At 46.2% G+C, this 23,212-nt stretch overlaps 1 protein-coding gene across 5 annotated transcripts in view; it reads left to right on the forward strand.

Moving 5' to 3' along the window:
- ANTXRL (ANTXR like) overlaps window positions 1-23,212 on the forward strand; it is a 367,823-nt gene that overhangs the window by 277,432 nt on the left and 67,179 nt on the right. The gene's annotated exons all lie outside the window — the stretch shown is intronic.

The raw sequence follows: 23,212 nt of genomic DNA on the forward strand, positions 1-23,212 counted from the left end.
AGCACTATCTGAAGATGGCGCTACCTGCCATAGCCTATGGCAGTGATTTTCAACCTTTTTTAACTCGCGGCACACCAAACAATGTTTTAAAATTGCCAAGGCACACCATCCGTTCCCCACAGAAAACCCCCCAAAAAACACACAATGGCCCTCACAGTAATAAAAAATCCACACATACATTGGCCTACACAGAAAAAAACAATGGATTGCTCCCCACATAAATCATGTTGCTCCTTAAATAAATCCTATTGCTCCCCACATAAATCAATCACAATGCTCCCCACATAAATCATGTTGCTCACACATAAATCAATCACATTTCTCCCCACATAAATCCTATTGAATTATTTACCTTGTTCCTCCCATAAATCCTATTGCTCCCCACAGGAGAAATAACATATCAAATATTAGCCCCTACCGGTCAGCTGTCCTCCTCCCTGTCCCTCAGTGGTGGGGGTTGTTCATAGTGGAGTGCTGCGAATACTGAGCAGCGGGCGTGCGGGCGGGCAGGTGTGGATGTGGGTGGGCAAGGAAAGCTGTGGATGCAGGCGGAAATTGGAAGATGTGTATGCAGGCGGGTGGGCTGGCTGGGTGGTGAGATGCGGCGGCCGTGACCTATGATATAACCCTGCCGTGTCATCAAGGCACAGGTCACAGCCGGAGCATGAATGATCCTCTAAGAAGAGCCCGGGCCAACAGTTCACTCTGGAGGTGCAGGAAGCTGCTCTGGCTCCGCGGCACACATTGCAACTGGTCGCGGCACACTAGTGTGCCACGGCACACTGGTTGAAAAAGCCTGGCCTATGGGCTACACTTCACAAAAAATAACCCTGGTTCGCCTCAGCCATGGTTGCCGTACATGTGTGGTACTGTAAGTAGGCCTGGCTTGCACAAGCGTTCCGATAGAGGAGTGAAAGCACAGCTGAGGTGATCACTTGACTTTAAACACATCACAGCCTGGGACAGGTTCCTTTCAGAGCATCTGTCCCTGCAAGTGGTATTTGATACATCTGAAATGATTTCTTATTTCCACAAATAGTATCGATAAGAAATTACAATTATTGTGTCTGAAACACCCAAAATTTATATGTATGCCCCTAAGTGCTAAATGCTAACATATCTACAATGTTTCTGTGCATATTTTTTCCCTTGGTACTATACACTCTTACAGTATGTTGAGTTGTATACTATATTAAACAGAAGTACTGTAACTCTTGAGTCTGTCTGTGGAAGTACAAGCTGGAAACCGCTGCTGTACACAGTTAGCTTTGAGATTTCCAATATGATGACATCAGTGAGAACTTGAGCACAAGCAGAGCAGGGAGTGCCCTATTCAGGGTTGGGTCCAGCTAGTTTGCAGCAGTAACTGTAATGGGACCCCTGCCTGTACTAAATCTAACTTACAACTTTTTTCCATTTTTATTTTATTTTGAATTTGCACAATTAAATTTGCACCATTTAATGCTTTCAATTTATTATACGCCTCAGTGACTGCTATTTTATTAACAGAAAGCAGCTACAACTGTCTGTAGCGAGATTAGAAATAGAAATGATTTTTACTGCTCAGTAAATCATCAGTAAAAATTAGAGATTATATATAATTCTGTACAGAATACCATATATATATATATATATATATATATATATATATACAAATTTACATATATATATATATATATATATATATATATATATATACAGGTTGAGTATCCCTTATCCGAAATGCTTGGGACCAGAGGTATTTTGGATAGTGATGAGCGCCTGAAATTTTTCGGGTTTTGTGTTTTGGTTTTGGGTTCGGTTCCGCGGCCGTGTTTTGGGTTCGACCGCGTTTTGGCAAAACCTCACCGAATTTTTTTTGTCGGATTCGGGTGTGTTTTGGATTCGGATGTTTTTTTCAAAAAACCCTAAAAAACAGCTTAAATCATAGAATTTGGGGGTCATTTTGATCCCATATTATTATTAACCTCAAAAACCATAATTTCCACTCATTTTCAGTCTATTCTGAATACCTCACACCTCACAATATTATTTTTAGTCCTAAAATTTGCACCGAGGTCGCTGTGTGAGTAAGATAAGCGACCCTAGTGGCCGACACAAACACCGGGCCCATCTACGAGTGGCACTGCAGTGTCACGCAGGATGGCCCTTCCAAAAAACCCTCCCCAAACAGCACATGACGCAGAGAAAAAAAGAGGCGCAATGAGGTAGCTGTGTGAGTAAGATTAGCGACCGTAGTGGCCGACACAAACACCGGGCCCATTTAGGAGTGGCACTGCAGTGTCACGCAGGATGTCCCTTCCAAAAAACCCTCCCCAAACAGCACATGACGCAAAGAAAAAAAGAGGCGCAATGAGGTAGCTGTGTGAGTAAGATTAGCGACCCTAGTGGCCGACACAAACACCGGGCCCATCTAGGAGTGGCACTGCAGTGTCACGCAGGATGGCCCTTCCAAAAAACACTCCCCAAACAGCACATGACGCAAAGAAAAAAAGAGGCGCAATGAGGTAGCTGTGTGAGTAAGATTAGCGACCGTAGTGGCCGACACAAACACCGGGCCCATTTAGGAGTGGCACTGCAGTGTCACGCAGGATGTCCCTTCCAAAAAACCCTCCCCAAACAGCACATGACGCAAAGAAAAAAAGAGGCGCAATGAGGTAGCTGTGTGAGTAAGATTAGCGACCCTAGTGGCCGACACAAACACCGGGCCCATCTAGGAGTGGCACTGCAGTGTCACGCAGGATGGCCCTTCCAAAAAACACTCCCCAAACAGCACATGACGCAAAGAAAAAAAGAGGCGCAATGAGGTAGCTGTGTGAGTAAGATTAGCGACCGTAGTGGCCGACACAAACACCGGGCCCATTTAGGAGTGGCACTGCAGTGTCACGCAGGATGTCCCTTCCAAAAAACCCTCCCCAAACAGCACATGACGCAAAGAAAAAAAGAGGCGCAATGAGGTAGCTGTGTGAGTAAGATTAGCGACCCTAGTGGCCGACACAAACACCGGGCCCATCTAGGAGTGGCACTGCAGTGTCACGCAGGATGGCCCTTCCAAAAAACACTCCCCAAACAGCACATGACGCAAAGAAAAAAAGAGGCGCAATGAGGTAGCTGACTGTGTGAGTAAGATAAGCGACCCTAGTGGCCGACACAAACACCGGGCCCATTTAGGAGTGGCACTGCAGTGTCACGCAGGATATCCCTTCCAAAAAACCCTCCCCAAACAGCACATGACGCAAAGAAAAAAAGAGGCGCAATGAGGTAGCTGTGTGAGTAAGATTAGCGACCGTAGTGGCCGACACAAACACCGGGCCCATTTAGGAGTGGCACTGCAGTGTCACGCAGGATGTCCCTTCCAAAAAACCCTCCCCAAACAGCACATGACGCAAAGAAAAATAAAAGAAAAAAGAGGTGCAAGATGGAATTGTCCTTGGGCCCTCCCACCCACCCTTATGTTGTATAAACAAAACAGGACATGCACACTTTAACCAACCCATCATTTCAGTGACAGGGTCTGCCACACGACTGTGACTGATATGACGGGTTGGTTTGGACCCCCCCCAAAAAAGAAGCAATTAATCTCTCCTTGCACAAACTGGCTCTACAGAGGCAAGATGTCCACCTCATCATCATCCTCCGATATATCACCGTGTACATCCCCCTCCTCACAGATTATCAATTCGTCCCCACTGGAATCCACCATCTCAGCTCCCTGTGTACTTTGTGGAGGCAATTGCTGCTGGTCAATGTCTCCGCGGAGGAATTGATTATAATTCATTTTAATGAACATCATCTTCTCCACATTTTCTGGATGTAACCTCGTACGCCGATTGCTGACAAGGTGAGCGGCGGCACTAAACACTCTTTCGGAGTACACACTTGTGGGAGGGCAACTTAGGTAGAATAAAGCCAGTTTGTGCAATGGCCTCCAAATTGCCTCTTTTTCCTGCCAGTATAAGTATGGACTGTGTGACGTGCCTACTTGGATGCGGTCACTCATATAATCCTCCACCATTCTTTCAATGGTGAGAGAATCATATGCAGTGACAGTAGACGACATGTCCGTAATCGTTGTCAGGTCCTTCAGTCCGGACCAGATGTCAGCATCAGCAGTCGCTCCAGACTGCCCTGCATCACCGCCAGCGGGTGGGCTCGGAATTCTGAGCCTTTTCCTCGCACCCCCAGTTGCGGGAGAATGTGAAGGAGGAGATGTTGACAGGTCGCGTTCCGCTTGACTTGACAATTTTCTCACCAGCAGGTCTTTCAACCCCAGCAGACTTGTGTCTGCCGGAAAGAGAGATCCAAGGTAGGCTTTAAATCTAGGATCGAGCATGGTGGCCAAAATGTAGTGCTCTGATTTCAACAGATTGACCACCCGTGAATCCTTGTTAAGCGAATTAAGGGCTCCATCCACAAGTCCCACATGCCTAGCGGAATCGCTCCGTGTTAGCTCCTCCTTCAATGTCTCCAGCTTCTTCTGCAAAAGCCTGATGAGGGGAATGACCTGACTCAGGCTGGCAGTGTCTGAACTGACTTCACGTGTGGCAAGTTCAAAGGGCAGCAGAACCTTGCACAACGTTGAAATCATTCTCCACTGCGCTTGAGACAGGTGCATTCCACCTCCTATATCGTGCTCAATTGTATAGGCTTGAATGGCCTTTTGCTGCTCCTTCAACCTCTGAAGCATATAGAGGGTTGAATTCCACCTCGTTACCACTTCTTGCTTCAGATGATGGCAGGGCAGGTTCAGTAGTTTTTGGTGGTGCTCCAGTCTTCTGTACGTGGTGCCTGTACGCCGAAAGTGTCCCGCAATTCTTCTGGCCACCGACAGCATCTCTTGCACGCCCCTGTCGTTTTTTTAAAAATTCTGCACCACCAAATTCAAGGTATGTGCAAAACATGGGACGTGCTGGAATTTGCCCATATTTAATGCACACACAATATTGCTGGCGTTGTCCGATGCCACAAATCCACAGGAGAGTCCAATTGGGGTAAGCCATTCCGCGATGATCTTCCTCAGTTGCCGTAAGAGGTTTTCAGCTGTGTGCGTATTCTGGAAGGCGGTGATACAAAGCGTAGCCTGCCTAGGAAAGAGTTGGCGTTTGCGAGATGCTGCTACTGGTGCCGCCGCTGCTGTTCTTGCGGCGGGAGTCCATACATCTACCCAGTGGGCTGTCACAGTCATATAGTCCTGACCCTGCCCTGCTCCACTTGTCCACATCTCCGTGGTTAAGTGGACATTGGGTACAGCTGCATTTTTTAGGACACTGGTGACTCTTTTTCTGAGGTCTGTGTACATTTTCGGTATCGCCTGCCTAGAGAAATGGAACCTAGATGGTATTTGGTACCGGGGACACAGTACCTCCAACAAGTCTCTAGTTGGCTCTGCAGTAATGATGGATACCGGAACCACGTTTCTCACCACCCAGGATGCCAAGGCCTCAGTTATCCGCTTTGCAGTAGGATGACTGCTGTGATATTTCATCTTCCTCGCAAAGGACTGTTGGACAGTCAATTGCTTGGTGGAAGTAGTAAAAGTGGTCTTACGACTTCCCCTCTGGGATGACCATCGACTCCCAGCAGCAACAACAGCAGCGCCAGCAGCAGTAGGCGTTACACGCAAGGATGCATCGGAGGAATCCCAGGCAGGAGAGGACTCGTCAGAATTGCCAGTGACATGGCCTGCAGGACTATTGGCATTCCTGGGGAAGGAGGAAATTGACACTGAGGGAGTTGGTGGGGTGGTTTGCGTGAGCTTGGTTACAAGAGGAAGGGATTTACTGGTCAGTGGACTGCTTCCGCTGTCACCCAAAGTTTTTGAACTTGTCACTGACTTATTATGAATGCGCTGCAGGTGACGTATAAGGGAGGATGTTCCGAGGTGGTTAACGTCCTTACCCCTACTTATTACAGCTTGACAAAGGGAACACACGGCTTGACACCTTTTGTCCGCATTTCTGTTGAAATACCTCCACACCGAAGAGCTGATTTTTTTGGTATTTTCACCAGGCATGTCAACGGCCATATTCCTCCCACAGACAACAGGTGTCTCCCCGGGTGCCTGACTTAAACAAACCACCTCACCATCAGAATCCTCCTGGTCAATTTCCTCCCCAGCGCCAGCAACACCCATATCCTCCTCATCCTGGTGTACTTCAACACTGACATCTTCAATCTGACTATCAGGAACTGGACTGCGGGTGCTCCTTCCAGCACTTGCAGGGGGCGTGCAAATGGTGGAAGGCGCATGCTCTTCACGTCCAGTGTTGGGAAGGTCAGGCATCGCAACCGACACAATTGGACTCTCCTTGTGGATTTGGGATTTCGAAGAACGCACAGTTCTTTGCGGTGCTACTGCTTTTGCCAGCTTGAGTCTTTTCATTTTTCTAGCGAGAGGCTGAGTGCCTCCATCCTCATGTGAAGCTGAACCACTAGCCATGAACATAGGCCAGGGCCTCAGCCGTTCCTTGCCACTCCGTGTGGTAAATGGCATATTGGCAAGTTTACGCTTCTCCGACGACAATTTTATTTTAGGTTTTGGAGTCCTTTTTTTACTGACATTTGGTGTTTTGGATTTGACATGCTCTGTACTATGACATTGGGCATCGGCCTTGGCAGACGACGTTGCTGGCATTTCATCGTCTCGGCCATGACTAGTGGCAGCAGCTTCAGCACGAGGTGGAAGTGGATCTTGATCTTTCCCTAATTTTGGAACCTCAACATTTTTGTTCTCCATATTTTAATAGGCACAACTAAAAGGCACCTCAGGTAAACAATGGAGATGGATGGATACTAGTATACAATTATGGACGGACTGCCGAGTGCCGACACAGAGGTAGCTACAGCCGTGAACTACCGTACTGTACTGTGTCTGCTGCTAATATAGACTGGTTGATAAAGAGATGTAGTAGTATGTATAAGTATAAAGAAGAAAGAAAAAAAACCATGGGTAGGTGGTATACAATTATGGACGGACTGCCGAGTGCCGACACAGAGGTAGCTACAGCCGTGGACTACCGTACTGTACTGTGTCTGCTGCTAATATAGACTGGTTGATAAAGAGATGTAGTAGTATGTATAAGTATAAAGAAGAAAGAAAAAAAAACCACGGGTAGGTGGTATACAATTATGGACGGACTGCCGAGTGCCGACACAGAGGTAGCTACAGCCGTGGACTACCGTACTGTACTGTGTCTGCTGCTAATATAGACTGGTTGATAAAGAGATGTAGTAGTATGTATAAGTATAAAGAAGAAAGAAAAAAAAACCACGGGTAGGTGGTATACAATTATGGACGGACTGCCGAGTGCCGACACAGAGGTAGCTACAGCCGTGGACTACCGTACTGTACTGTGTCTGCTGCTAATATAGACTGGTTGATAAAGAGATGTAGTAGTATGTATAAGTATAAAGAAGAAAGAAAAAAAAACCACGGGTAGGTGGTATACAATTATGGACGGACTGCCGAGTGCCGACACAGAGGTAGCTACAGCCGTGGACTACCGTACTGTACTGTGTCTGCTGCTAATATAGACTGGTTGATAAAGAGATGTAGTAGTATGTATAAGTATAAAGAAGAAAGAAAAAAAAACCACGGGTAGGTGGTATACAATTATGGACGGACTGCCGAGTGCCGACACAGAGGTAGCTACAGCCCTGAACTACCGTACTGTACTGTGTCTACTGCTAATATAGACTGGTTGATAAAGAGATGTAGTAGTATGTATGTATAAAGAAGAAAGAAAAAAAAACCTCGGGTAGGTGGTATACAATTATGGACGGACTGCCGAGTGCCGACACAGAGGTAGCTACAGCCGTGAACTACCGTACTGTACTGTGTCTGCTGCTAATATAGACTGGTTGATAAAGAGATGTAGTAGTATGTATGTATAAAGAAGAAAGAAAAAAAAACCTCGGGTAGGTGGTATACAATTATGGACGGACTGCCGAGTGCCGACACAGAGGTAGCTACAGCCGTGAACTACCGTACTGTACTGTGTCTGCTGCTAATATAGACTGGTTGATAAAGAGATGTAGTAGTATGTATGTATAAAGAAGAAAGAAAAAAAAACCTCGGGTAGGTGGTATACAATTATGGACGGACTGCCGAGTGCCGACACAGAGGTAGCTACAGCCGTGAACTACCGTACTGTACTGTGTCTGCTGCTAATATAGACTGGTTGATAAAGAGATGTAGTAGTATGTATGTATAAAGAAGAAAGAAAAAAAAACCACGGGTAGGTGGTATACAATTATGGACGGACTGCCGAGTGCCGACACAGAGGTAGCTACAGCCGTGGACTACCGTACTGTACTGTGTCTGCTGCTAATATAGACTGGTTGATAAAGAGATGTAGTAGTATGTATGTATAAAGAAGAAAGAAAAAAAAACCACGGGTAGGTGGTATACAATTATGGATGGACTGCCGAGTGCCGACACAGAGGTAGCTACAGCCGTGAACTACCGTACTGTGTCTGCTGCGACTGGATGATAAATAATGATATAAAAAATATATATATATCACTACTGCAGCCGGACAGGTATATATTATATAATGACGGACCTGCTGGACACTGTCTGTCAGCAGAATGAGTTTTTTATAGAATAAAAAAAAAAACACCACACAAGTGAAGTCACACGACGAGTGTTTAACTTTTTCAGGCAATCACAATATAGTATACTACTAACTATACTGGTGGTCAGTGTGGTCAGGTCACTGGTCAGTCACACTGGCAGTGGCACTCCTGCAGCAAAAGTGTGCACTGTTTAATTTTAATATAATATGTACTCCTGGCTCCTGCTATAACCTATAACTGGCACTGCAGTGCTCCCCAGTCTCCCCCACAATTATAAGCTGTGTGAGCTGAGCACAGTCAGATATATATACATAGATGATGCAGCACACTGGGCTGAGCAGTGCACACAGATATGGTATGTGACTGAGTCACTGTGTGTATCGTTTTTTTCAGGCAGAGAACGGATATATTAAATAAAACTGCACTGTCTGGTGGTCACTGTGGTCAGTCACTAGTAAACTCTGCACTCTCTACACTTCTACAGTACTCCTAAGCTCCAGTAAATCAGGTCAATCTCTCTCTCTCTCTCTCTCTTCTAATCTAAATGGAGAGGACGCCAGCCACGTCCTCTCCCTATCAATCTCAATGCACGTGTGAAAATGGCGGCGACGCGCGGCTCCTTATATAGAATCCGAGTCTCGCGAGAATCCGACAGCGTCATGATGACGTTCGGGCGCGCTCGGGTTAACCGAGCAAGGCGGGAGGATCCGAGTCTGCTCGGACCCGTGAAAAAAACCATGAAGTTCGGGCGGGTTCGGATTCAGAGAAACCGAACCCGCTCATCTCTAATTTTGGATATGGGATTTTTCCGTATTTTGGAATAATTGCATACCATAATGAGATATCATGGTGATGGGACCTAAATCTAAGCACAGAATGCATTTATGTTACATATACACCTTATACACACAGCCTGAAGGTAATTTTAGCCAATATTTTTTATAACTTTGTACATTAAACAAAGTGTGTGTACATTCACACAATTCATTTATGTTTCATATACACCTTATACACACAGCCTGAAGGTCATTTAATACAATATTTGTAATAACTTTGTGTATTAAACAAAGTTTGTGTACATTGAGCCATCAAAAAACAAAGGTTTCACTATCTCACTCTCACTCAAAAAAGTCCATATTTCGGAATATTCCGTATTTCGGAATATTTGGATATGGGATACTCATTAGCTTCAGTAAAAGTACTTCTGGTTGCTTAGTCGGGGTAAATTAAGCTTTATGACATTTCATGTATATACTAGTTGCATCTATACATTAGTGCTGTAATGGGATATGTCTTCATAAAACATGATGTGATCCATCGGAATAACTTTCAAGGTTACAGAGGTCACTAACACAAGGGTGTCTGTATGCAGTGTGCTTATGGGTCTTGCATCACTACAAGAATACAGCCGAGGTGGGGCTCATGCTCCATAGCAAATTATTACTGTCCCTGAATTAGATGCACATAACTCTTATGTTAACTCTAGTAACTCCAAACATTATCACCAGGGTCCATGGGCCTCTAGTTACACCAGTAGTAGTGACCAATAACTTAAATACTCATAAAAATAATATAAAGCTTATTTCACCTTCAAAATAAGCAAAATGACTGTATAAAATGCACATATAAAATGCTGTTTGTTCAAACTACAAAAATCAACATGCTGTTTGCTTTCTTGAGGTTGCTAGGTGAAGTCATATATTGTATACTTGTATTCTGCGCTATTAAACAGATTATAAATAGCTAATGCCAGAATTTAGAAAATTATGAATGCATTTTTAAACAACATAGGTGGAAGGAGCTGGACTGTGAAGCACAGGCTGAGTGTGGCCAATAATTGCTAAGCAGTTATTTAGAAAAATAAAAATAAAAAAATGGGGAGGGGGTGGGGGGGACCGTCTATTTAATAAATTATTTAACTATATATTTGCTGTTGGAGAATTGTGGGATTTATTCTGTGCAATGCAAATCATACACTGAGAGAGCAGTGTGCTTTATAAATTGTATACCTCTCGGATTCAAAGTGGACATCATCACCCATACATTTTCTTTGAAGTTACCAAAGTTCAATCACTTTGATATTTAAAAACTAGATAGCAAGTAATGCTTAATACTGTAAATATATAAATATAGCAATATTTAACTTTCAAATGATAAATTAAGACAATGAAGCACTGAGGAGATATATCAAACATTATCGAGAGATAAAGTATCAACCAATTAACTTCTGTCTTTTCAAAAACAGGCTGTAAAATGGCAGTTAGAATCTGATTGGTTGGTAATATGTTTCTCTCCACGGTTTGATACTATTCCCCTACAGAAAGGCTAGACATCATAGTAATGCAGCTTACAATAACCTCCTGGCACAACATAACAGGAAGATCTTGGATCATAGAGCACGAGTTAAGCCTGGGGCCCAGTCTTACCCTGACCCACCACTGTTGTTTTATTATTTATCCAGAAATATTTTTTCAGCAACATTTCCGTAATACATCAATATATAGTTACTATAAAACACTGCAAGTTACTTGCTCAATGATCTGCGTACCTGTAAAGGACAAAAAAGTTTGCACCATTGAGAATAGTGCCGTGTTGGTATGTAAGAGGTTAACCTTTATCCTGCCCTCCCGCTGTTCGTGTCCCGTCCAACAAACCCTTCTTTCATGCCTCCATACATTTGAGCCCCTTCTTAAATCAGGATACAGCTGGACACTGCGGTGCGGTATACACAGGCTTCCTTTCATGCACCCCTTCTGTGTTAACTCCTCAGACACACTCTCTGTTCACTGGAGCTATAGGGGGTCATTCCGAGTTGATCATAGCTGTGCTAAATTTAGCACAGCTACGATCGTTAACTCAGACATGCGGGGGGGACGCCCAGCATAGGGCTAGTCCGCCCCGCATGTCAGTGCCGGCCCCCCTGCACAAATACAAAAGCATTGCACAGAGGCGATGCCTTTGTATTTGAGGAGTAACTCCCGGCCAGCGCAGCTCCTGTGGCTGGCCGGGAGTTGCTCATCGCTCCCGCTGGCCGCAGCGGCTGCGTGAGACATCACGCAGCTGCCGCGCCCCCCCCCCCCCCCAACGGTCCGGCCATGCCTGCGTTGGCCCGACCGCTCCCCCTAAACGGCGGCTTAACGCCGCCGTTCAGCCCCCTCCCGCCTAGTGATCACCTCTGTCTCAGAGCCGATCGCTAGGTAACAAAAGCTGCCATGTGCCGGCGCACTGCGGCGCCGGCGCATGCGCAGTTCTGACCCGATTGCTGCGCTGCGACAAACTGCAGCGAGCGATCGGGTCGGAAAGACGCCCATAGTTCAATGCAATAAACACCAGTTTCTGTGAATTATAATATTAAAAGCACAACATATCTTTTGCAATAGATTTTATGCCTTGCACAATTTTGGTTCAAGAAATTGTATAGCCTTTGGAGATGTTTTTAAGCCACATAGGTAGAAGGAGTTAGACTATGCAGCACAAATTGAGTCTGGGCAACCCATCAACAGTCCTTTTATTTTATTGCAAGCTAAAGAATAACAATATTCAGCACCATCCCAAACCTGTTAAGCAACCATCCAAACCCTGTTAAGCAATGCCAACAATCCTTAAAAGAGAGATGACTCTCAATGTATTTCTCTGTAGTAAACAGTGATGTGTAGTGAGGTAAATGGCTGGGGAGGCGCTGGCTATTATCAGAGCGAGATTTACACACACATAGATATGGACCCGATATTTATGATATCTTTTTTGTATTTTTGTTATAATTTTTATAGTCATAACTCCAGAATATACTGGAGTATAACAGGTGAGGCCATTGGCGTAAGTTCTTCCCAGTTGCCCGGAGGCAAGATAAGTATTGGTTTGCCCCCACCATATATTTTTTTTTAATAGTCATTTATTTTAAATCACACGTTTTTTACCAGTCATACCCAGGATTACAACCCATGACCACTTACACTGAAGGCAGACACCTTACTAATAGAGCTATTTGCTCCTGTATTGGAGGCATGAGAATTGTCAGAGAAGTAACTTCATATATTTTAAATTCTCATGCATTCTATACAGGAGCAAATAGCTTAATTAGTAAGGTGCCTGTTTCCACTGTAATAGGTCATGGGTTCTAAACCTGGGTATGACACAATGTGTATCTATAATAAAGAGGGTGTGACTTGTAAGGTGCAAGAAGGAAAGATAGCGTGACTATGAATTAACTTTATTGAATGGTGTCGCTGAGCGAACGGAACAGGGGGAGAGGTGCCCCTCTACAGAGGAGGAGCCCGGCGGCAGCCGACTCCGTTGCCTTCCACAGTTATCCCTTTGGCTGAGGCACTGCCTCACCTGCCTACCTTGTCCGCACATCACTGCTAGTAAAATATTTTGTAAATAACTAATAAATACATTGTTTCAACACTATTTCAAATTATGACAACAAGATCCCAGAACACCCTAGGGGAGTGAGTTATCCGGATGATAGGTCGACAGTTAATAGGTCAACCCCATTTGGTCAGCATGCAATAGGTCGACAAGGTCAACATGTCGACGTGTCAAAGGTACAAAGTAGAAAATTTTGACATGTTCAAATGGTCGACATGTGTTTTCCTCTTCATTTTAAAAAATTGTTCCATCCCTTTCCTTCCATGTGGACTACAAATGGGGAATAGCAACTTGTGTGAGCGCAGTAGTAACGGACCGTGGCACCTTGCCTGAAGCATGGCAAACAAAGCGGTACACTAGTTGTGGTTTCATGTGCTTTAACATACAAAATTGCACCCCCCAAAAAAAAACTGTGTCGACATTTTATGTGTCGAACATCTCCATGTTAACCTTTTCACAGTGTCGACCTTTTGTACCTGTCTACCTTTTACATGTCAACCTTATGACCCTGTTGAGCTAGTGCCTGTCGACAATATGGGGGTGACCTAGTGCCTGTTAACCTAATTATGGGTCGACCCAATGAACCATACCCAGCAGTGGTTCCTAAACTGCGTTCCTAGGCACCCTGGGGTGCCATGAGGTTCTCCTGGTGGTTCAGGACCAATTCAAATGATTTACTGTAAAAGTGACAGGCAAAACCAGTGCTCATGCCTGCCAATCATAAACCATGTGGATAATCAGAAGCACAGCTATACACCACCACATAACTGACCCCAAGGATGACAGGTAGGCACAATTTATTTAATTTCTCTATCGTCCTAGTGGATGCTGGGGTTCCTGAAAGGACCATGGGGAATAGCGGCTCCGCAGGAGACAGGGCACAAAAAGTAAAGCTTTAGGATCAGGTGGTGTGCACTGGCTCCTCCCCCCATGACCCTCCTCCAAGCCTCAGTTAGATTTTTGTGCCCGGCCGAGAAGGGTGCAATCTAGGTGGCTCTCCTAAAGAGCTGCTTAGAAAAGTTTAGCTTAGGTTTTTTATTTTACAGTGAGTCCTGCTGGCAACAGGATCACTGCAACGAGGGACTTAGGGGAGAAGAAGTGAACTCACCTGCGTGCAGGATGGATTGGCTTCTTGGCTACTGGACATTAGCTCCAGAGGGACGATCACAGGTACAGCCTGGATGGTCACCGGAGCCTCGCCGCCGGCCCCCTTGCAGATGCTGAAACGAGAAGAGGTCCAGAATCGGCGGCAGAAGACTCCTCAGTCTTCTTAAGGTAGCGCACAGCACTGCAGCTGTGCGCCATTTTCCTCTCAGCACACTTCACACGGCAGTCACTGAGGGTGCAGGGCGCTGGGAGGGGGGCGCCCTGGGAGGCAAATGAAAACCTTTTTTGGCTAAAAATACCTCACATATAACCTCCGGGGGCTATATGGAGATATTTAACCCCTGCCAGAATCCGTTAAGAGCGGGAGACGAGGCCGCCGAAAAAGGGGCGGGGCCTATCTCCTCAGCACACAGCGCCATTTTCCCTCACAGAAAGGCTGGAGGGAAGGCTCCCAGGCTCTCCCCTGCACTGCACTACAGAAACAGGGTTAAAACAGAGAGGGGGGGCACTAATTTGGCATTAGAAATATATAAAAAAGATGCTATAAGGGAAAACACTTATATAAGGTTGTCCCTATATAATTATAGCGTTTTTGGTGTGTGCTGGCAAACTCTCCCTCTGTCTCTCCAAAGGGCTAGTAGGTCCTGTCCTCTATCAGAGCATTCCCTGTGTGTGTGCTGTGTGTCGGTACGTGTGTGTCGACATGTATGAGGACGATGTTGGTGAGGAGGCGGAGCAATTGCCTGTAATGGTGATGTCACTCTCTAGGGAGTCGACACCGGAATGGATGGCTTATTTAGGGAATTACGTGATAATGTCAACACGCGCCAAGGTCGGTTGACGACATGAGACGGCCGACAAACAATTAGTACCGGTCCAGACGTCTCAAAAACACCGTCAGGGGTTTTAAAACGCCCGTTTACTTTAGTCGGTCGACACAGACACAGACAGGGACACTGAATCCAGTGTCGACGGTGAATAAACAAACGTATTCCTTATTAGGGCCACACGTTAAGGGCAATGAAGGAGGTGTTACATATTTCTGATACTACAAGTACCACAAAAGAGGGTATTATGTGGGATGTGAAAAAACTACCGTAGTTTTTCCTGAATCAGATAAATTAAATGAAGTGTGTGATGATGCGTGGGTTCCCCCCGATAGAAAATATGGGCGGTATACCCTTTCCCGCCAGAAGTTAGGGCGCGTTGGGAAACACCCCTTAGGGTGGATAAGGCGCTCACACGCTTATCAGAACAAGTGGCGGTACCGTCTATAGATAGGGCCGTCCTCAAGGAGCCAGCTGACAGGAGGCTGGAAAAATATCATAAAAAGTATATACACACATACTGGTGTTATACTGCGACCAGCGATCGCCTCAGCCTGGATGTGCAGAGCTGGGGTGGCTTGGTCGGATTCCCTGACTAAAAATATTGATACCCTTGACAGGGACAGTATTTTATTGACTATAGAGCATTTAAAGGATGTATTTCTATATATGCGAGATGCACAGAGGGATATTTGCACTCTGGCATCAAGAGTAAGTGCGATGTCCATATCTGCCAGAAGATGTTTATGGACACGACAGTGGTCAGGTGATGCAGATTCCAAACGGCACAAAGGTGTATTGCCGTATAAAGGAAGAGGAGTTATTTGGGGTCGGTCCATCGGACCTGGTGGCCACGGCAACTGCTGGAAAATCCACAGTTTTTACCCTAAGTCACATCTCTGCAGAAAAAGACACCGTCTTTTCAGCTTCAGTCCTTTCGTCCCTATAAGAGTCATATCTGCCCAGGGATAGAGGAAAGGGAAGAAGACTGCAGCAGGCAGCCCATTCCCAGGAACAGAAGCGTTCCACCGCTTCTGACAAGCTCTCAGCATGACGCTGAGACCGTACAGGACCCCTGGATCCTACAAGTAGTATCCCAGGGGTACAGTTTGGAATGTCGAGACGTTTCCCCTGCGCAGGCTCCTGAAGTCTGCTTTACCAAGGTCTCCCTCCGACAAGGAGGCAGTATGGGAAAAAATTCACGAGCTGTATTCCCAGCAGGTGATAATTAAATTACCCCTCCTACAACAAGAAAAGGGGGTATTATTCCACACTATATTGTGGTACTGAAGCCAGAAGGCTAGGTGAGACCTATTCTAAATCTAAAAAAATTTGAACACTTACAAAGGTTCAAATCAAGATGGAGTCACTCAGAGCAGTGATAACGAACCGGGAAGAAGGGGACTATCTGGTGTCCCGAGACATCAGGGATGCTTACCTCCATGTCCCAAATTTGCCCTTATCACTAAGGGTACCTCAGGTTCGTGGTACAGAACTGTCACTATCAGTTTCAGACGCTGCCGTTTGGATTGTCTACGGCACCCCGGGTCTTTACCAAGGTAATGGCCGAAATGATGGTTCTTCTTCGAAGAAAAGGCGTCTTAATTATCCCTTACTTGGACGATCTCCTGATAAGGGCAAAGTCCAGGGAACAGTTGGAGGTCGGAGTAGCACTATCTCGGATACTGTTACAACAGCATGGGTGGATTCTAAATATTCCAAAATCGCAGCTGATCCCGACAACAAGTCTCCTGTGCTTAGGGATGATTCTGGACACAGTCCAGAAAAAGGTGTTTCTCCCGGAAGAGAAAGCCAGGGAGTTATCTGAGCTAGTCAGGAACCTCCTAAAATCAGTGCATCATTGCACAAGGGCCATGGTAAAAAAATGGTGACTTCCTTCGAAGCAATTCCAGTCGGCAGATTTCATGCAAGAACTTTTCAGTGGGATCTGCTGGACAAATGGTCCGGATCGCATCTTCAGATGCATCAGCGGATAACCCTATATCCAAGGACAAGGGTGTCTCTCCTGTGGTGGTTACAGAGTGCTCATCTTCTAGAGGGCCGCAGATTCGGCATTCAGTTTTGGATGTTGGTGACCACGGAGGCCAGCCCGAGAGGCTGGGGAGCAGTCACACAAGGAAAAAATTTCCAGGGAGTGTGATCAAGTCTGGAGATTTTTCTCCACATAAATATAGCTAAGGGTAAATTTATAATGCTCTAAGCTTAGCAAGACCTCTGCTTCAAGGTCAGCCGGTATTGATCCAGTGGGATAAAACATCACGGCAGTCGCCCACGTAAATAGACAGGGCGGCACAAGAAGCAGGAGGGCAGTGGCAAAAACTGCAAGGACTTTTCGCTGGGCGGAAAATCATGTGATAGCACTGTCAGCGGTGTTTCATTCCGGGAATGGAAACTGGGAAGCAGACTTCCTCAGTAGGCACGACCTCCACCCGGCAGAGTGGGAACTTCATGTCGAAGTTTTCCACATAATTGTAAACCGTTGGGAATTACCAAAGGTGGACATGATGGCGTCCCGTCTGAACAAAAAACGGGACAGGTATTGCGCCAGGTTAAGAGACCCTCAGGCAATAGCTGTGGACGTTCTGGTAACACCGTGGGTGTACCAGTCGGGTATGTGTTCCATCCTCTGCTTTTCATACCTAAGGTACTGAGAATTATAAGACGTAGAGGAGTAAGAACTATACTCATGGCTCCGGATTGGCCAAGAAGGACTTGGTACCCGGAACTTCAAGAGATGCTCACAGAGGACTTATGGCCTCTGCCGCTAAGAAGGGACTTGTTTCAGCAAGTACCATGTCTGTTCCAAGACTTACCGCAGCTGCGTTTGACGGCATGGCGGTGGAACGCCGGATCCTAAGGGAAAAGGCATTCAGGAAGAGGTCATTCCTACCCTGGTCAAAGCCAGAAAGGAGGTGACCGCACAACATTATCACCACATGTGGCGAAAATATGTTGCGTGGTGTGAGGCCAGGAAGGCCCCACGAAGAAATTTCAACTCGGTCGAATCCTGCATTCCTTGCAAACAGGAGTGTCTATGGGCCTCAAATTGGGGTCCATTAAGGTTCAAATTTCGGCCCTGTCGATTTTTCTTCCAGAAAGAATTGGCTTCAGTTCCTGAAGTCCAGAAGTTTGTCAAGGGAGTATTGCATATACAACCCCCTTTTGTGCCTCCAGTGGCACTGTGGGATCTCAACGTAGTTCTGGGATTCCTCAAAACACATTGGTTTAAAACCAGTCAAATCTGTGGATTTGAAGCATCTCACATGAAAAGTGAACATGCTCTTGGACCTGGCCTGGACCAGGCGAGTGTCAAATTGGTGGTTTTTTTTCTCAAAAAAGCCCATATCTGTTTGTCCATTCGGACAGGGCAGAGCTGCGGACTCGTCCCCAGTTCTCTCCCTAAGGTGGTGTCAGTGTTTCACCTGAACCAGCTTATTGTGGTGTCTTGCGCCTACTAGGGACTTGGAGGACTCCAAGTTGCTAGATGTGGTCAGGGCCCTGGAAAATATAGGTTCCAGGACGGCTGGAGTCAGGAAAACTGACTTGCTGTTATCCTGTATGCACCCAACAAACTGGGTGCTCTTGCTTTTAAGCAGACTTTTGCTAGTTGGATGTGTAATACAATTCAGCTTGCACATTCTGTGGCAGGCCTGCCACAGCCAAAATATGTAAATGCCCATTCCACAAGGAAGGTGGGCTCATCTTGGGCGGCTGCCCGAGGGGTCTCGGCTTTACAACTTTGCCGAGCGGCTATTTAGTCAGGGGCAAACACGTTTGTAAAATCCTACAAATTTGATACCCTGGCTAAGGAGGACCTGGAGTTCTCTCATTCGGTGCTGCAGAGTCATCCGCACTCTCCCGCCCGTTTGGGAGCTTTGGTATAATCCCCATGGTCCTTTCAGGAACCCCAGCATCCACTAGGACGATAGAGAAAATAAGAATTTACTTACCGATAATTCTATTTCTCGGAGTCCGTAGTGGATGCTGGGCGCCCATCCCAAGTGCGGATTATCTGCATTACTTGTACATAGTTACAAAAATCGGGTTATTATTGTTGTGAGCCATCTTTTCAGAGGCTCCGCTGTTATCATACTGTTAACTGGGTTCAGATCACAGGTTGTACAGTGTGATTGGTGTGGCTGGTATGAGTCTTACCCGGGATTCATAACTCCTTCCTTATTGTGTACGCTCGTCCGGGCACAGTACCTAACTGAGGCTTGGAGGAGGGTCATGGGGGGAGGAGCCAGTGCACACCACCTGATCCTAAAGCTTTACTTTTTGTGCCCTGTCTCCTGCGGAGCCGCTATTCCCCATGGTCCTTTCAGGAACCCCAGCATCCACTACGGACTCCGAGAAATAGAATTATCGGTAAGTAAATTCTTATTTTTATATATATTTTCCAAATATATAAATAAAAAACTTTTATCCTAGGGGTGCTGTTATTCAAGAAAATATGCTGATACTCTAGGGTGTGTGACTGAAAAAAGTTTGGGAACCACTGCCCTATGAAGCCCTAGTAATATTTTTTAGATATACTTTGCGAATTGTCAGCAACAGTTTTAAATTCTATAGGCATGATTGGTTTGGCTGGTATAAAAAGGGACATGAGCTTACAACTGAGAGCCTAGGGTGGTTTATTTGCTAAAGGTTGCTGAAAAACCCATTTACCAACAGATGATTTTTGATATAAATTTTTAAATGCTAGTAAATGTGTGTTTTAACCCTGTAAGCACAACATTGATTTAGATCGATCTGAAATAGCTAACACTCTATGAAAATCGACCTTTAGTAAATATACCCCTTGTACTCTGAAGAACATGCATATAGCATGGCATGTGCTAGAATGTCTACATAAAATAAGCTTTGATAATATTGGATTCTGGATAATAAAATATAGTGAATATTGGTTGCAATTGATGGTGCAGTGGTCAATATTACAGTAAAATATTACAACCATTAGCAGTATTAGATAGGGTAAAACGTTACCAATCCTGTTTTGGATGCAATATTCCTTCTTAATAAACATGTAGGCTTCAGTGATAGAAGACAGAAGAGTATAGTGGAAGTACTTGTAGCAATAGGAGCAGATCCTATGAGGGGTTGAATAATTATACAACAATAGAGGGATTAGGATGCAACAACCTAGATATAGCCAACAAGCTAAATAAGTGTTTCCCTCATTTTTGTAGACTGATGGGCTGATGCAGATTGAGCACTGTGGTAATGTATTTGGCATATTTTCGCCCTGTACATGACCAGAAAACAGAATACGCTGATGATAATGACTTGTAGTATGTGGACAATGCAGATCTGGATCAATGCAGGTTGAGATGCATACACCTACCCACACGAGCAGAAATCAGCGTCTACTACAGTATTATTTTAGTAAAATATGCAGTTTTTGGAGGTTTGCCGCAATCCCCATATGCATGAAAGTGGTCCGCAGTGGATGGGACTGTGATGTGCATCAAGCTCCAGAAACTGAAACTTTCCAGAGCTTGTGCATGATAGGCAACGTTGCCTATAAAAGCCTTTGGGCTTCCTACTGCAAAGTTCCCCTGAGCAATGGCCATAAATTATTTCTCTAACGTCCTAGTGGATGCTGGGGACTCCGTAAGGACCATGGGGAATAGACGGGCTCCGCAGGAGACTGGGCACTCTAAAGAAAGATTTAGTACTACCTGGTGTGCACTGGCTCCTCCCTCTATGCCCCTCCTCCAGATCTCAGTTAGAATCTGTGCCCGGCCAGAGCTGGGTGCTTTTAGTGAGCTCTCCTGAGCTTGCTAATAAGAAAGTATTTAGTTAGGTTTTTTTGTTTTCAGAGAGCTCTGCTGGCAACAGACTCTCTGCTACGTGGGACTGAGGGGAGAGAAGCAAACCTACTAACTGCGGCTAGGTTGCGCTTCTTAGGCTACTGGACACCATTAGCTCCAGAGGGATCGAAAACAGGACCTGACCTTGTCGTCCGTTCCCGGAGCCGCGCCGCCGTCCCCCTCGCAGAGCCAGAAGTCAGAAGCCGGCAGAAGCAAGAAGACATCGAAATCGGCGGCAGAAGACTCCTGCCTTCACATGAGGTAGCGCACAGCACTGCAGCTGTGCGCCATTGCGCCCACACTACCCACACACTCCGGTCACTGTAGGGTGCAGGGCGCAGGGGGGGGGCGCCCTGGGCAGCAATTAAGATACCTCTTGGCAAAAAGACACATATATACAGCTGGGCACTGTATATATGTACGAGCCCCCGCCATTGTATTACACAGACCCGGGACAGAAGCCCGCCGCTGAGGGGGCGGGGCCTTCTTCTTCAGCACTAACCAGCGCCATTTTCTCTTCACAGCTCCGCTGAGAGGAAGCTCCCCAGGCTCTCCCCTGCAGTATCAAGGTAGAAAAAGGGTAAAAAGAGAGGGGGGGGCACATAAATTTAGGCGCAAATTATCATAAACAGCAGCTACTGGGTAAACACTAAGTTACTGTGTAATCCCTGGGTTATATAGCGCTGGGGTGTGTGCTGGCATACTCTCTCTCTGTCTCCCCAAAAGGCCTTGTGGGGTCCTGTCCTCAATTAGAGCATTCCCTGTGTGTGTGCGGTGTGTCGGTACGTTTGTGTCGACATGTTTGACGAGGACAGTTATGTGGAGGCAGAACAAGTGCAAGTGACTGTGGTGTCGCCGCCGACGGCGCCGACACCTGATTGGATGGATATGTGGAAGCTGTTAAATGATAACGTAAGCTCCTTGCATAAAAGGTTGGATAATCAGTCAGGGTCTCAACCCGTGTCTGATTCTGCAGCTCAGAGGCCGTCAGGGTCTCAAAAGCGCCCACTATCCCAGTTGGTTGACACAGATGTCGACACGGATTCTGACTCCAGTGTCGATGACGATGAGGCAAAGTTGCAGCCTAAAATGACTAAAGCCATCCGAGACAGACTTTTCCCCCTTCACATGAGTTAAATGAATTATGTGAAAAAGCATGGGATTCCCCCGATAAGAAAGTGCTGATTTCCAAAAGGTTACTTATGGCGTACCCTTTCCCGCCAACGGACAGGATGCGCTGGGAATCCTCCCCTAGGGTAGATAAAGCTCTGACACGCTTATCTAAAAAGGTGGCCCTGCCGTCACAGGATACGGCCGCCCTAAAGGATCCTGCAGATAGGAAGCAGGAAAGTATCCTGAAGTCTGTTTATGCACACTCAGGTACTATACTGAGGCCGGCTATTGCGTCGGCCTGGATGTGTAGTGCTGTAGCAGCATGGACAGATAATCTGTCTGAGGAAATGGATACCTTAGACAAGGATACCATTTTACTGACCCTGGGGCATATAAAAGACGCTGTCCTATATATGAGGGATGCCCAGAGGGACATTTGCCTACTGGGCTCTAGAATAAATGCAATGTCAATTTCTGCCAGAAGGGTCCTGTGGACTCGGCAATGGACAGGTGATGCCGACTCCAAAAAGCACATGGAGGTGTTACCTTACAAGGGTGAGGAATTGTTTGGGGACGGTCTCTCGGACCTAGTTTCCACAGCTACGGCTGGGAAGTCAAACCTTTTGCCATATATTCCCTCACAGCCTAAGAAAGCACCGTATTACCAAATGCAGTCCTTTCGATCACAGAGAAGCAAGAAGGTCAGAGGTGCGTCCTTTCTGGCCAGAGGCAGGGGTAGAGGAAAGAAGCTGCACCATTCAGCTAGTTCCCAGGAACAGAAGTCCTCCCCGGCTTCCACTAAATCCACCGGATGACGCTGGGGCTCCACAGGAGCCAGGAGCGGTGGGGGCGCGTCTCCGAAATTTCAGCCACCAGTGGGTTTGCTCACAGGTGGATCCCTGGGCTATACAGATTGTGTCTCAGGGATACAAGCTGGAATTCGAAGTGATGCCCCCTCACCGTTACCTCAAATCGGCCCTGCCAGCTTCCCCCATAGAAAGGGAAGTAGTGTTAGCGGCAATTCACAAGTTATATCTCCAGCAGGTGGTGGTAAAGGTTCCCCTCCTTCAACATGGAAGAGGATACTATTCCACCATGTTTGTTGTACCGAAACTGGACGGTTCGGTCAGACCCATATTGAATTTAAAATCCCTGAACATTTATCTGAAAAGATTCAAGTTCAAAATGGAATCGCTCAGAGCGGTCATTGCAAGCCTGGAAGAGGGGGATTTTATGGTGTCTCTGGACATCAAGGATGCGTACTTGCATGTCCCCATTTATCCACCTCATCAGGAGTACCTCAGGTTTGTGGTACAGGACTATCATTACCAATTCCAGACGTTGCCGTTTGGCCTGTCCACGGCACCGAGAATATTTACCAAG

Source organism: Pseudophryne corroboree, chromosome 3 (genome assembly GCF_028390025.1).
Source record: "Pseudophryne corroboree isolate aPseCor3 chromosome 3, aPseCor3.hap2, whole genome shotgun sequence".
Taxonomy (NCBI): Eukaryota; Metazoa; Chordata; class Amphibia; order Anura; family Myobatrachidae; genus Pseudophryne; species Pseudophryne corroboree.